We start from the raw sequence: 13,309 nt of genomic DNA on the forward strand, positions 1-13,309 counted from the left end.
TCTGGTTCTGATTCTGGTTCTGTACAGAGGACCTGGACTGAATATCATAAACTTTGTGTAGTTATGGTCAGTTAGATTGCTTTTAAATTAATGAACCTGAATTACGTAGTGCACATAAGCATTGTTGTCGGCAAGTCAAATCAATGCTGTTTTAGTAGTGATAAGAGGGAAACCACCAGACAGCCATGAAATCCTATTTAGCTCATGACTGTCATTGAGGGAAGGAAATCTGACACCCTTAGTACTCATGCCAAATATGAACCTGATGGTTGACTCTTAACTACCCTGAATGGGCCTAGAAATCAAGTCTGATATATCAAGCCACTATGTCAATACAGAACAAGAGTAAAGACAGATAAACCATCTGGCATCTATCAAGGGATATATTTGGACAATGTGCCTTGCCCAACTGACCTGCAAAATACAGATGAACATTTGGGGATCTGTCTGACAGAGTAGTCCAGAGAAAGTCTATCTTATTTATAATCACAGAACAATACCTTCCAGTCAATGTACTAGACTTCTCCATCACATTCCTTAGTTATGCCCTGTTTTGAACAATATGATATTCATTTCTTCGAGGGAACCTGCCCATAGGTGGGCAGCAAGCGTACAGTGAAAGTCACACCTGAATCAGGCTTTCACAGTGCAAAAGTACAAAATGCTGCTGATGCTAGGAATCTGAAATGCAACAGAAAATGCTGCAAATACTCAGCCAGTCAGGCAGCATCTGTGGGGAGATAAACAGTTAATGCTTTGGGTCATTGACCTTTCATTGGGCAAACCATCAAACTCATTAGGAATGCTTCTAACTTCTTTACATGGTCTTAAGAGAGTGTGAAACTTATCATGCATGATAGCCGATTTCTTCTTAGAAAGGGATCAAATATTAGAGACCCATTGCATCTGGTTAGCAGGGAGCTGTTCCAGCACTTCTGCATGAAATCTTGCAACTGTCTATAAAGATGCTCATTGCAGCCAAGACACATCTCTGCTTTAAGGAAGACTAGCTTTCTTTATTTGATGGCAGAAACCGTCAGCTTCACACTCCTTCCAAGCACACTTACACACCCCATACACTCCCCACATCCCATTTGGTTATGTGTGCTGTTAGTAAAAACCTAAAGACTACTTGCTAGCACATCATATGATAAGCTGGTCTACAGACCAATATATGAAAGCAAACGGCAGTGGAGTAAATGGGAGCATGCTGACCATTTCATTTCTGTTTTCATTCACACATTGTAGACCTACAAGAAGGATATCAAGTCTTTGAATTGGTTGTGGAGGAGATGCTAAAGAAATTTGGCATGTCCCTGCTGACCCTCACTAACTTTTATCAATGCACCATAGAAAGCATCCTATCTGGATGCATCACAGCTTGGTATGGCAACTGCTCTGCCTGTGACCTCAAGAAACTGCAGAGAGTTGTGGACACAGCCCAGCACATCATGGAAGCCAGCCTCCCCTCCATGGACTCTGTCTATACTTCTCACTGCCTCGGTAAAGCAGTCAGCATAATCAAAGACCCCGCCCACCCCAGACATTCTCTCTTCTCCTCTCTCCTGTCGGGCAGAAGATACAAAAACCTGAAAGCACGTACTACCAGGCTCAAGGACAGCTTCTGTTATAAGACCATTGGACAGTCCCCTAGTACGATAAGGTGGACACTTGACCTCACAATCTGCTTTGTTATGACCTTACACCTTATTGCCTACCTGCACTGCTCTTTCCCTGTAGCTGTGTCACTTTATGCTGCATTATTGTTTTACCCTGTACTACCTCAATGCACTGTGTAATGAATTGATCTGTACAAACAGTATGCAAGACAAGTTTTTCACTGTACCTCGGTACAAGTGACAATAATAAACCAATCCCAATTTACCAAAATGACACCAGTGATGACATGTTTAACTGACAAGGAGACCCCAGTAAAACTACTATTTGTCAGCAGACTGAAGAAGAAGTGAATTTGTCCAATGAGGCATCAAAGTTATATAAAAACACTTGGAAAGGTTATTTCCACTGGCCAGTGAGTCCATTGGGATAAAAAGTTTCAGGTTATCGTGGACACTAAAAAAAATCAGAAGAATGTCATTTTTACTGTGATTTTAATGTACATTATTAAAGAAAGATGAATATTTACCATCCACTTCCTCAAGTCATGTCAAAACACCTGCCAATGAAGTACTTGTTGAAGCATAGTCAGGACTCACCAGCCAATCTGCACACAGCCTGCTCCCACAAACATCGTGTGGTGGTCTCAAACATCGTGTGGAACATTAGTTAATTAATTAGTGCCTGCAGAGAGCGTTAACCACTGCCCAGCCTGTCACAGTCTTGTCATTTTCTTCCATCCAGTCCAGTTCTGATGAAAGGCCACAAACCTGCAGTGTTAACTCTGTAACTCTCTCCATGACTACAGCTGGAACTACTGAGGACTTCCAGCATCTCCTGTTTATATCTTATGAACACACTGAGGGAACTTATGGGGATCACGAGAAATTTAGCTACCTCACTGGTCACTTGCCAGGGGAATAGGTGATAGGCAGCCAGGGATGCTTATGTGTGATACCTTTGAGCTGTTTACATAGCTGCTCCTTTAATCTTATTGAAGGATCTATTGCTGAGCATAGTGATTTATCCAGGGCTAGTTAAATGCAGTCTCAGGGCCAGTGTAGCAGTTAACGTAACGTTTTACAGCGCCAGCGACCCGGCTTCAATTCCGGCTGCTGTCTGTAAGGAGTTTGTACGTTCTCCCCGTGTCTGAATGGGTTTCCTCCGGGTGCTCCGGTTTCCTCCCACATTCCAAAAAGACATATGGGTTAGGAAGCTGTGGGCGTGCTATGTTGGCGCCGGAAGTGTGGCGACACTTGCGGGCTGCCCCCGGAAAACTCTATGCAAAAAATGCATTTCACTGTGTGTTTCGATGTGCATGTGACTAACAAAGATATCTTATCTTCTCAAATAGGGGTATCAGCTGTCCAGAAAACTCACTGCCACGTACCATCACAACAGAGGTCTGTGCACCATCCTCAAAGGCATGTTCAAGAGCTGAAACTAACCTTAAGGTAAACAGGGTTTGACTTGAATGCACATGATTGAAGTTGTTCTCAGATATCCTGGTCTTGGACTGTGCTCAGCCTGGATTCATTCTCAGGATAGGGTTGCCTGAAGCCTTCTCGTGGGGACTGCTCCATTTGGCTAAGAGCCTGTGAATGACAAAGACTAAACTGAAGGGAAGACAAATCTGGCAGAGTACTGACCATGATCCAGAAACATGTTTCAGGTACATTAATATGCCAGTTTTAATTATTCAGGGACAGAGTGAGTGAAAGAGTTTAAGAAAAGAAGTGAAGCAGATTCTCGTGTAGTAATGAAATTGACATGCCGGAAAAAGACGCTTGGATTACATGATCTACCTGGGGATAAATGAGGTAAAGTAGTTAATTACAGCTTAAATACTCACATGTATCAATATCATTTGTAGTTAAAGTAAAGACCTATGGTAAAAATTTGTCCTCAAGCACACACACTAAGTCTGCAATAACAGTCGACGCACATTGCAAACCATCTCCATAATTCAGTTCTATTGAAGTCAATGATATCCAATTTGAGAAATCAAGTATGACGTACCACCACCACGATATTGCCCATTTAGCACATGCAGTCACGGATGAATTGCTTCCAAGTTGGCTTCACCTCTGAATCTCTTACAAACTCAGTAGAATTTTATTTCAATGGGGAAAACAAAGATGTCTTGAGTCAAAAATGAGTTGCACTTCTGATTAATATAACTCTCCATCCAACTGTGAACAACCCCAGCCAGAAGAGAGCATCTCAAAGAAAACATATGGTGCACAGTGATTGAAATTGTCTTTGGTGTACATTAAAAAAAAACGTTCATGCTTTTACAAATACTTTCTTGATTACCAAGGTTAAACAACCTTATGTTCTGGCATCATTCAATATATGCAAATTTAAATTATGACCTCAAACTTCCTAAAGTTCTGTGGAGTGTGAAATTACAAGCAAACCTATAATTAGCATTAGAAACCTTTGAAAGTTAAACTTCTTTTGCACATTCTCTGCAGTCCTGGAGGGGATGGAAATCATACAGTTGTGATTAGATCAAACTGCGAAAGGTAAAAGAGAGTGCATTTTGGTGCGGTATTGACAGTGAAGCTAACAACTTATATGGAAATCAGACAACAATTTTCCATGACTACACGTCAGTGGCTAAATGTGGAAACCTGGAAATTGATGTCTGACATGCTCCGTATCTTCAAATGCTTCTCAAAAATACTATGTTGCCATTTACCAACCCATTCAGCATTCCTGAATAGTGTGAAGTTGCATGACAAATCGGGCAGAAGATACAAAAGCCTGAAAGCACGTACCACCAGGCTCAAGGACAGCTTCTACCCTGCTGTTATAAGACTATTGAACAGTCCCCTAGTAGGATAAGATGGACCCTTGACCTCACAATCTCCCTCATTGTGTCCTTGCACCTTATTGTCTGCCTGCACTGCACTTTCTCTGTAACACTTTATTCTGCATTCTGTTGTTGTTTTACCTTGTACTACTTCAATGCACTGTGCAATGAATTGATCTGTACAAACGGTATGCAAACATGTTTTTCACTGTACCTCGGTACATGTGACAATAATAAGCCAATTTACCAATTTAAAAGCAATAAACTAAATTGAACAACAAAATCTGAGGTCCATTCCAGTGTAATTATCTGTTTAGCAGTCCGGTGAGCATTAACTACTGCCAAGCAACCTCTCTGGCACCAGATATTAATGTTTGCAGATTTGGACTGCTGCTCCTTTAATTATCGTTCAAGACTAAGTAACAACTAAATGGCTTAATTTATTTTTCTTTCTCATACTTCTGTCTCTTTCTCTTAACACAATTTTTTCTTTCCCTCTCTTTCATTTGGATTTTTTGGTTGCAGTATTAAAACTGATGTCTCCTGGTTTAGACAGTGGTGCTTATTAATGACACCTTTCATCAATGAAGGAGTTGCAGAAGAGTCCCTCTGTACACTGGTCCCAGATCCCTGCAGGTGGCAGTGCAGATGGTGAGCGCAGTTTTAAAAACAAAGCAAGTCTTCAGGAAGGTGTGTATAATGGGATTGCTTGTGGCATTCTTTTGCCACTCAAAGCAAAATATAGCAATGGCCCAAATCACAGGAAGAAAAGATGATTTTATAGTCTTTGTTCTAATCAAGTTGGTCTCAGACACTCAATGCACAAGTGCCATTTCACCCTCTGCCAGTTCCAGAAGGAGTTTTGTGCAGAAAAATCTGCACAGTCCAACAGTTTATGTCTAACATAATGGAAAAGGAAATCAAGGAAGGATTCTGCATGTTAAAGCAGAGCAACTGCCAACCACTGGGACATGTTTAAGCAGCTTCAGTGAATCAAACCGAGAGAATAATGCATCTGTTAGCAAACGTTCAGAGTTAGACTATAGTAAGATCTAACTAACTCACTAGGGGCAAAAATACACACTGCCTTGAAGAAAAGATTTCAATAGATGTACTCCCCTGACAAGTGCTTCTCACAGAGCCATATCCTTAAGCCCCGTAAAGCAGAACAATAGGATTGGCTGTATGGACCTCAGGTTGGCAGAGGTTTGCGCAAGTTTCATGAATTTGCCCTGCACTAATATGCATTAAAGACAGCCTGGACCCTGGAGTACCAACATCTTTAGAAGTGCCTGGTAATGATGGAGTAAGTTTGTTTACAAATCACCTTGGGAGCTCACTACTCTGAGAACGAAATTAGAATTTACAGGACTGGAAAGAGGCCTGAAGACAAGGGAAATATACGTGGACATATTTCACCAGCTCACCCAGAGGCACCCATTTTCATTACTTCATCGTTGCAATAAATACAACTTCTCATTTATTACATTGAACATGTACTTCTTTAAATGTTTAGGTACTTTCAACGATGTATGATAAAATAAGGAAATAAAATGCAGAAAATAAGCTCAAAGGGTAAAACTTTATTTTGTTAGATCTGGAGATGTCCAACTTGACAGCAGTTAGCTGCCTATTTTCTTATATAGATAAAATTGATTCATACTGAAGTTAAACCGTTTACTCCCAGAAGCAAGACATTGCAGATATTGGAAATCTCAAATAAACTAGAATATTGAAAATACTCAGCAGATCAGGCAACACCTGTGGGGAGAGAAACAGTGTTAGTGTATCAGGGCAACATGCTTGTGTCACAGCTGTTTCACCTGCCTGACCTGCTGAGTATTTCCAGTACTTTGTGATTTATCCTTTGGCATATATTCGATGTGAATGTTGAGTAAGTTTAATGTGCTTTAACTGAAAGATAGGACTGCATCACTGTTTCATATTGGAAGCTTCCTGAAAATAGGTCTGGAGCAAATCTTCACATTAGCACTCATGATGTTTATCCTGCGATGGTTACATTGGAATTGGTTTATTATTGTCATACATACCGAGCTGCAGTGAAAAATTTGTCTTGCATATAAGATAAGATCTTTATTAGTCACATGTACATCAAAACACACAGTGAAATGCATCTTTGCATAGAGTGTTCTGGGGGCAGCCCGCAAGTGTCGCCGCGCTTCCGGCGCCACCTAGCATGCCCACAACTTCCTAACCCGTACGTCTGTGGAATGTGGGAGGAAACCGGAGCACCCGGAGGAAACCCACGCAGACATGGGGAGAATGTATGAACTCCTTATAGATAGTGGTGGGAATTGAACCCAGGTCGCTGGCGCTGTAATAGCGTTACACTAACCGCTACACTACTGTGCCTGCCCAATCGTTCATCCAGATCAATTCATTACACAGTGCATTGAGGTAGTACAGGGTAAAACAATAACAGAATGCAGAATAAAGTGTCACAGATACATAGAAGGTGCAACGCAGGCAGACAATAAGGTGCAAGGTCATAATGAGGTAGATTGTGAGCTCAAGAGCCCATTTTATCGTACTAGGGAATCGTTCAATTGTCTTATAACAGTGGGATAGAAGCCGTCCTTGAGCTTGCTGGTACATGCTGATATGTGGACAAAAGAGGGGAGGCAGAGTGGGAACAAGGTGGTGATAGGTAGGTGCAGGCCCATCACTATCTCGTACCTGCATCTACCCATCACCACCTTGTGCCCACCCCACCTCCCCTGTTTTGTCCACCTATCACTGCTCCGCTTTTCCCTCCTATGTATTGTGCTTCCCCTTTTCCTATCTTCAGTCCTGAAGAAGGGCCCTGACCCGAAATGTTGACCCCCCTGCTTTTCTGCACGGATGTTGCCTGGCCTGCTGAGTTCCTCCAGCATCATCGTGTTTTTCATCTAGATTCCAGCATCTGCAGTCCTTTGTTTCTCAGGCTATTGGTGATGTTCACTTCTGGGAACTTGAAGCTCTCAATCCTCTTGACCTCAGCACCGTTGATGTAGACGGGTGCATGTACACCACCCCCTCTTCCTGAAGTCAATGACCAGCTCTTTTGTTTTGCTGACATTGACAGAAAAGTTTTTATCATGACACCATGTCACTATGCTCTCTCTCTCTCCTTCCAGTACTCTGACTCATCGTTGTTTGAGATACGGCCCACTACGGTGGTATCATCTGCAAACTTGCAGATGGAGCTAAAGCAGAATCTGGCCACGCAGGCATGAGTGTATAGGGAATAGAGTAGGGGGATGAGGACGCAGCCTTGTGGGGCACCAGTGTTGAGAGTAATCGTGCCGGAGGTGTTGCTGGCTATCCTCACTGATTGCGGTCTGTTGGTCAGGAAGTCAAGGATCCAGTTGCAGAGGGACGTGTTGAGTCCCAGGTCTCAGATTCTGGTGATGAGCTTGCATAGAATCATAGTATTGAAGGCGGAGCTGTAGTTAATAAACAATAGTCTAATGTAGGTGTCTTTACTGTCCAGATGCTCCAAAGATGAGTGTAGGGCCAGGGAGATGGCACCTGCCGTAGACCTTTTTCTGTGGTAGGTGAATTGCAGTGGGTCGAGGTTGTCTGGGAGGCTGGACTTAATGCGTGCCATGACCAACCTCTCGAAGCACTTCATGATGGTGGATGTCAGAGCCACCGGTTGGTAGTCATTAAGGCACGTTACCTTGTTTTTCTTCTGTACCAAGATGGTACTGGTCTTCTTAAAGCAGGTGGGAACCTCAGATTGAAGCAGGGAGAGGCTAAAAATTAATAAATAATACCAAACATTTTCTTTAATGTTCAGTCATTTATTAAAGATTATGCCTACACATTGGTTCAGGAGTTAACTCTATCTCTCTAGTCAAATGTGCAATTCATTTTCTGATTGGTTTTACATTTGTTCTGGAAAACACATATTTTATGATAAGCTGGAAAGATTAACTTAAGTACCTTTTGTGTATAACTATGAAATATATATAATTTTGTGAAACAGTTGACTTTTAACAATAGGTTAGATAGATGATCAAAGAGAGCAAGAATGTAAAGAAACAGAACTCTTTGGAAAATAGGTGTTGATGCCTAATGTCTGGGCAGAACAGTGTGTTTCTGTGCTGTAACTTCTAATTAAATGTTGTCATTAATTAAAATACACAGCTGTCTATGGCTATGTTGTAAACACTAGAACGTGGGTTTGTTGCTAAGCTACTAGTAGAATTCAGTACATCAGATAGGATGGATATTATTACAGATCATATGAAACAAATATTCCAGAGCAGTAATTCAGTGGACGAATCCTTAGATCAATTGTTATCCTACTAAGCACACTGTAAATTGGCTGTTGATTTGCTATGTGTCTAATTCACAAAGTTGGTGAATACGAATCATCAGTCAGTTGCTGATTCTGTTATATTTTGCCACCAATCTTTCTTCTGTTGCGTTTTTTTGTCATGCCCTTACACTAATGTATGCTAGTCCTCAGTTAGCTGTTTGGTGAGTTGTAAAGTCTTTGTCAATGCAACAGTACTGAATTTGGAGCACCTTCAGAACATCACTATATTTCAGTGATATGTGTAAGACAGTCTACGGGGTCGTTTAGGCATCTGAAGTATTGTTGGGAGACACCAAAAATCTATTCATTCAGTGTCATGTCCACCCACAGGTATTTCCCATTACAGCTGGTGTGTGGGTTGCTATGTGCTCTTGGTAGTGATGGTTGCAAAACAGAATCCATATCATTTGGCCTCTGTTGAAGTATTTGCCGGTGATGGTTTGACAGAGAGTGCACCAAGCATGCACAATTCCACATTTCCCAGGAAATTGTGTATTAATGCATTCAAGAAACCAATTGAAGTTCTATAGATGTACGGTGGAGAGCATTCTGACTGGCTGCATCATCGTCTGGTATGAAGGCTCCATGCACAGGATCACAGGAGGCTGCAGAGGGTTGTAGACTCAGCCAGCGCCATCACGGGCAGAACCCTCCTCATCAAAGAAGACATGTTCAAAAGGCAGTTCCTCAAGAAGGTGGAATCCATCAATAAGGGCCCTCACCATCTGGGACATGCCCCCTTCTCGTTACTATAATTGGGGAGGAGGTACAAGAGCCTGAAGCCCCACATTCAACAATTTAAGAACAGCTTCTTCCCTTCTGCCATCAGATTTCTGAACGGTCCATGAACCTCATTATTGTTTTTTTTTGCACTATTTATTTTGTAATTTATAGTAATTTTATGTCTTTGCACTGTACTGCTGCCGCAAGACAACAAACTTCATGTTGTATAAGTCAATGATATTAAACCCGATTCTGAGTTACAGATATATAGACAGTTCCTAAGTGACAACATTAAACACTATTGAATAGTTGGTGAATTCTTGTCAGCTACACATGATGCTGCCTTTGGGTCTGCAAATGCTGCAGTGCAGTGGTGTGATAGCCAGCACTGTGCACTGGAGTTGGCATAGATGAATAACTTCTTCAATGGACAACCTTAGACTTGAAACTCAAAGGTGCTGAAATTTGCAAATATCTTTGGGTGACATTCATAAACAACAGAGGTTAAAATACTGTCTGAACATGAGTGTTTTATCACAAGTGGGAAGTTCGGATAGTGGTTATACCCTTCCACCTTGCTATAAATATATTTTTTTGTTTTCTGCTGCTTTCAATACCAGCAACTATTAGAACCATCAATGACAATCTTTTCCATATGGCTTATCCTTTTGTCAATAATCATTGCTTGGCTTTTGACTGGCAAAAAAATTGAATTAATTTTGGAGAAAGGTTTTTGACAATTAAGATATTTAAGATATTTGTTTATTAGTCACATGTACATTGAAACACACAGTGAAATGTATCTTTTTGCATTACTGAGAATGTGCTGGGGGGCAGCCCGCAAGTGTCGCCACGCTTCTGGCGCCAACATAGCATGCCCACAGCTCCTAACCCGTATGTCTTTGGAATGTGGGAGGAAACCGGAGCAACTGGAGGAAACCCTCGCAGACACACAGGGCGAACATACAAACTCCTTACAGACAGCAGCGGGAATTGAACCCGGGTCGCTGGCACTGTAATAGCATTATGCTAACCACTACACTACTGTGCCAGAGACTAATATCAAAGGGTTTGAATGTTTCAGTGCTGCTGAGTTATGGGATGCTTAAAATTATGAACACATCCCATGCTAATAGTTAAAGTGATGTAAGCTGATTTCATTTATGGCCCTTCCCTTCCATTAGAAGGGATAGTTTGATCTCATCTATCCACTTATGCTGGATTCAAACATCACTGCTGAAAGAATGGAGAATGTGATTTTACTCATCAATGGACACATTCTGGGTGAGAGTGTAATTTCTGGCAATAAATCTGCCATTCATCCGGGGAAAAAATTGCTTCAGAGCAAATTCAGCCACCTGAGAAGGTGAAAATCCAAAACCAATCACATTCACTGGCATGAAAAATCCCACAGCCTGCAAGAAAACACATGCTTCATCTGTAAGTGAATTCCCTAGGTCAGGTAAATCATAATGGCCACTTTCATTGCTACTGAAAGGCAGCATTGCAATCTGTAAAAACAACTGGGTTCATTCTTCAAAAATAGGCTGCATGTATTTATTTATGTTTTCAGTTGTAATTGTCTTATATTTTGGTCACACCCTTTGCCAAGTGCAGTTGAAATCCAGTGCAGTTGTCATACATTGCAAATCATTTTGATTGTCTCAGATTTCTGCTCTGCTAAATAAAACTGATTCTTGCAACTTATGACTTAAGTAAGTAGAGAACTGGTATAATCGGCTCGCTAGGTAACCTATCTCCTCCTACTGCAGCCGTGATTGGCAACCACTGAAACAAAAGATCATTGGCTGCAAAATCATTGGCCATGTAGACCAGTCAGTCAGCATGATGAGATTGGCTGGTGTTGATCATTAACAACAAAGTCAAAATTGAAGTCAAAGTCAAAGTCATATGCGTAAGTACATGTATGCACAGGTGCAATGAAAAACTTAATTGTAGCAGCATCACAGGTAACATTGAAGATTGCAAAGGACAGTCAATCTCCCGAAGAATAATATGACCAGGAATGCTGGTAATCAGTCAAGGAATTGAAGATAGAAGTGTAATAGCCCCTCAAAAAATCATTTAAATAAACATACAGAGTACTGGTGAAGCCACAGTGTGCTGTTCTGATCTCCTTACTTGAGGAAAGATATACTAGCTTTGGAGGTGGTGCGAAGGAGGTTCACCAGGCTGATTCCGGAGATGATGGGATTAGCCTATGAGGAGAGATTGAACTACCTGGGACTATACTCGCTGGAACTCAGAAGAATGAGAGGGGATCTTATAGAAGTGTATAAAATTATGAAAGGGATAGATAAGATAAAGGCAGCAAGGTTGTTTCCACAGGTGGGTGAGACTAGAACCAAGGGATACAGCCTCAAGATTCAGGGGAGTAGATTTAGGACAGAGATGAGGAGAAACTGCTTTTCCCAGAGACCAATGAATCTGTGGAACTCTCTGCCCAGGGAAGCAGTAGAGGCTACCTCATTAAATATACTTAAGACACAGTTAGATAGATTTTTTGCATAGTAAGGGAATTAGTTATGGGGAGAAGGCAGGTAGGTGGATCTGAGTCCACGGCCAGATCAGCCATGATCTTATTGAATGGCAGAACAGGCTCGATGGGCCAGATGTCCTCCTCCTGCTCCTATTTCTTGTGTTCTTATGTTAACATGGCACTCCCCCTCCCCTCACCTCACTCTATCTGTTGTTATTTTTCCCTTTCCCCCCCTCCCCTCTCTCTCTCTGTCTGTCTGCCTCCATCTATCATTCACCTGCCACTGTCTCCCAACTCCACCCCCACCCCCCTCCACTACCTGGCCCTACCTGCCCGTCATCTCACCAATTCTACCCTCCTCAGTCTACCAATTGTCTTGGAATTCTTTCTTGCCACTCCCCTTCCCCTCTTTACACCGGCCATTTCCCCTCTCCACTCTCAGTCCTGACGCAGGTTTTCGACCCAAAATGTTCGACCCGTGTCTCGGGTCGAAACCCTGCCTCAAGACTGAAACGTCAACAATTCCTTCCCCTACCACAGGCGCTGCTCGAACCCCTGAGTTCCTCCAGCAGATTGGTTGTTGTTCAGGATTCCAGCGTCTACCGTTTCCTGTGTCTCTAGAGTTCACATTAGGACCTGTTGTCAGCAGGACAATAATCCAATGCAAAGAAAAATAGAGAACAGGATTCCATAGGTAGACTACTGATGATGGCGGGCAGCAGATCTGTCAGATATGTCGGTAAGTTTGAGTGGTACAAGCAGTCACAGCCAGTTGTCACGAATATGGAATGAGTGAAGGTCCTCATGAAGGCAAACAATGTTGTCAAGTTCTTGCCGAAGGGCATTGAATAAGACAACCAGCTTAATTTAGATGGAAATGTGATAAGACCGAAGACATTTGAGATATTGGTGAGTTTATGAACTATAAATGAAGCTTCATATAAGTACACAGAAAAAGGCTGAAAGGACATTTTAATCCAGTGGCAGAGGAAGTGATGGTGATGTGGTCAGGCTGAAGGCGTTGGCAAAAGTATAATTTCCAACCCTTTGAGATCAGACAATGCCAGACAAATGAGAGAGCTCAGACAGAACTCTTTAACAAGCAGGGAACAACTGCAAAAAGATGGTAACAGCCATGAGGTAATCGTCTTCATAGCCAAAAGGCCAAGAAAGCTCACCACTGCATCGACCTCCTCAGGAGGCTAAAGGAATTTGTCATGTCCATTTTGACGCTCACCAATTTTTATTGATGCACCACAGAAAGCATCCTATGCATCAAGGCTTGGTATGGCAACTGCTCTGCCTGGGACCACAAGAAACTGCA

This window comes from Pristis pectinata, chromosome 7, assembly GCF_009764475.1.
Source record: "Pristis pectinata isolate sPriPec2 chromosome 7, sPriPec2.1.pri, whole genome shotgun sequence".
Lineage (NCBI taxonomy): Eukaryota > Metazoa > Chordata > Chondrichthyes > Rhinopristiformes > Pristidae > Pristis > Pristis pectinata.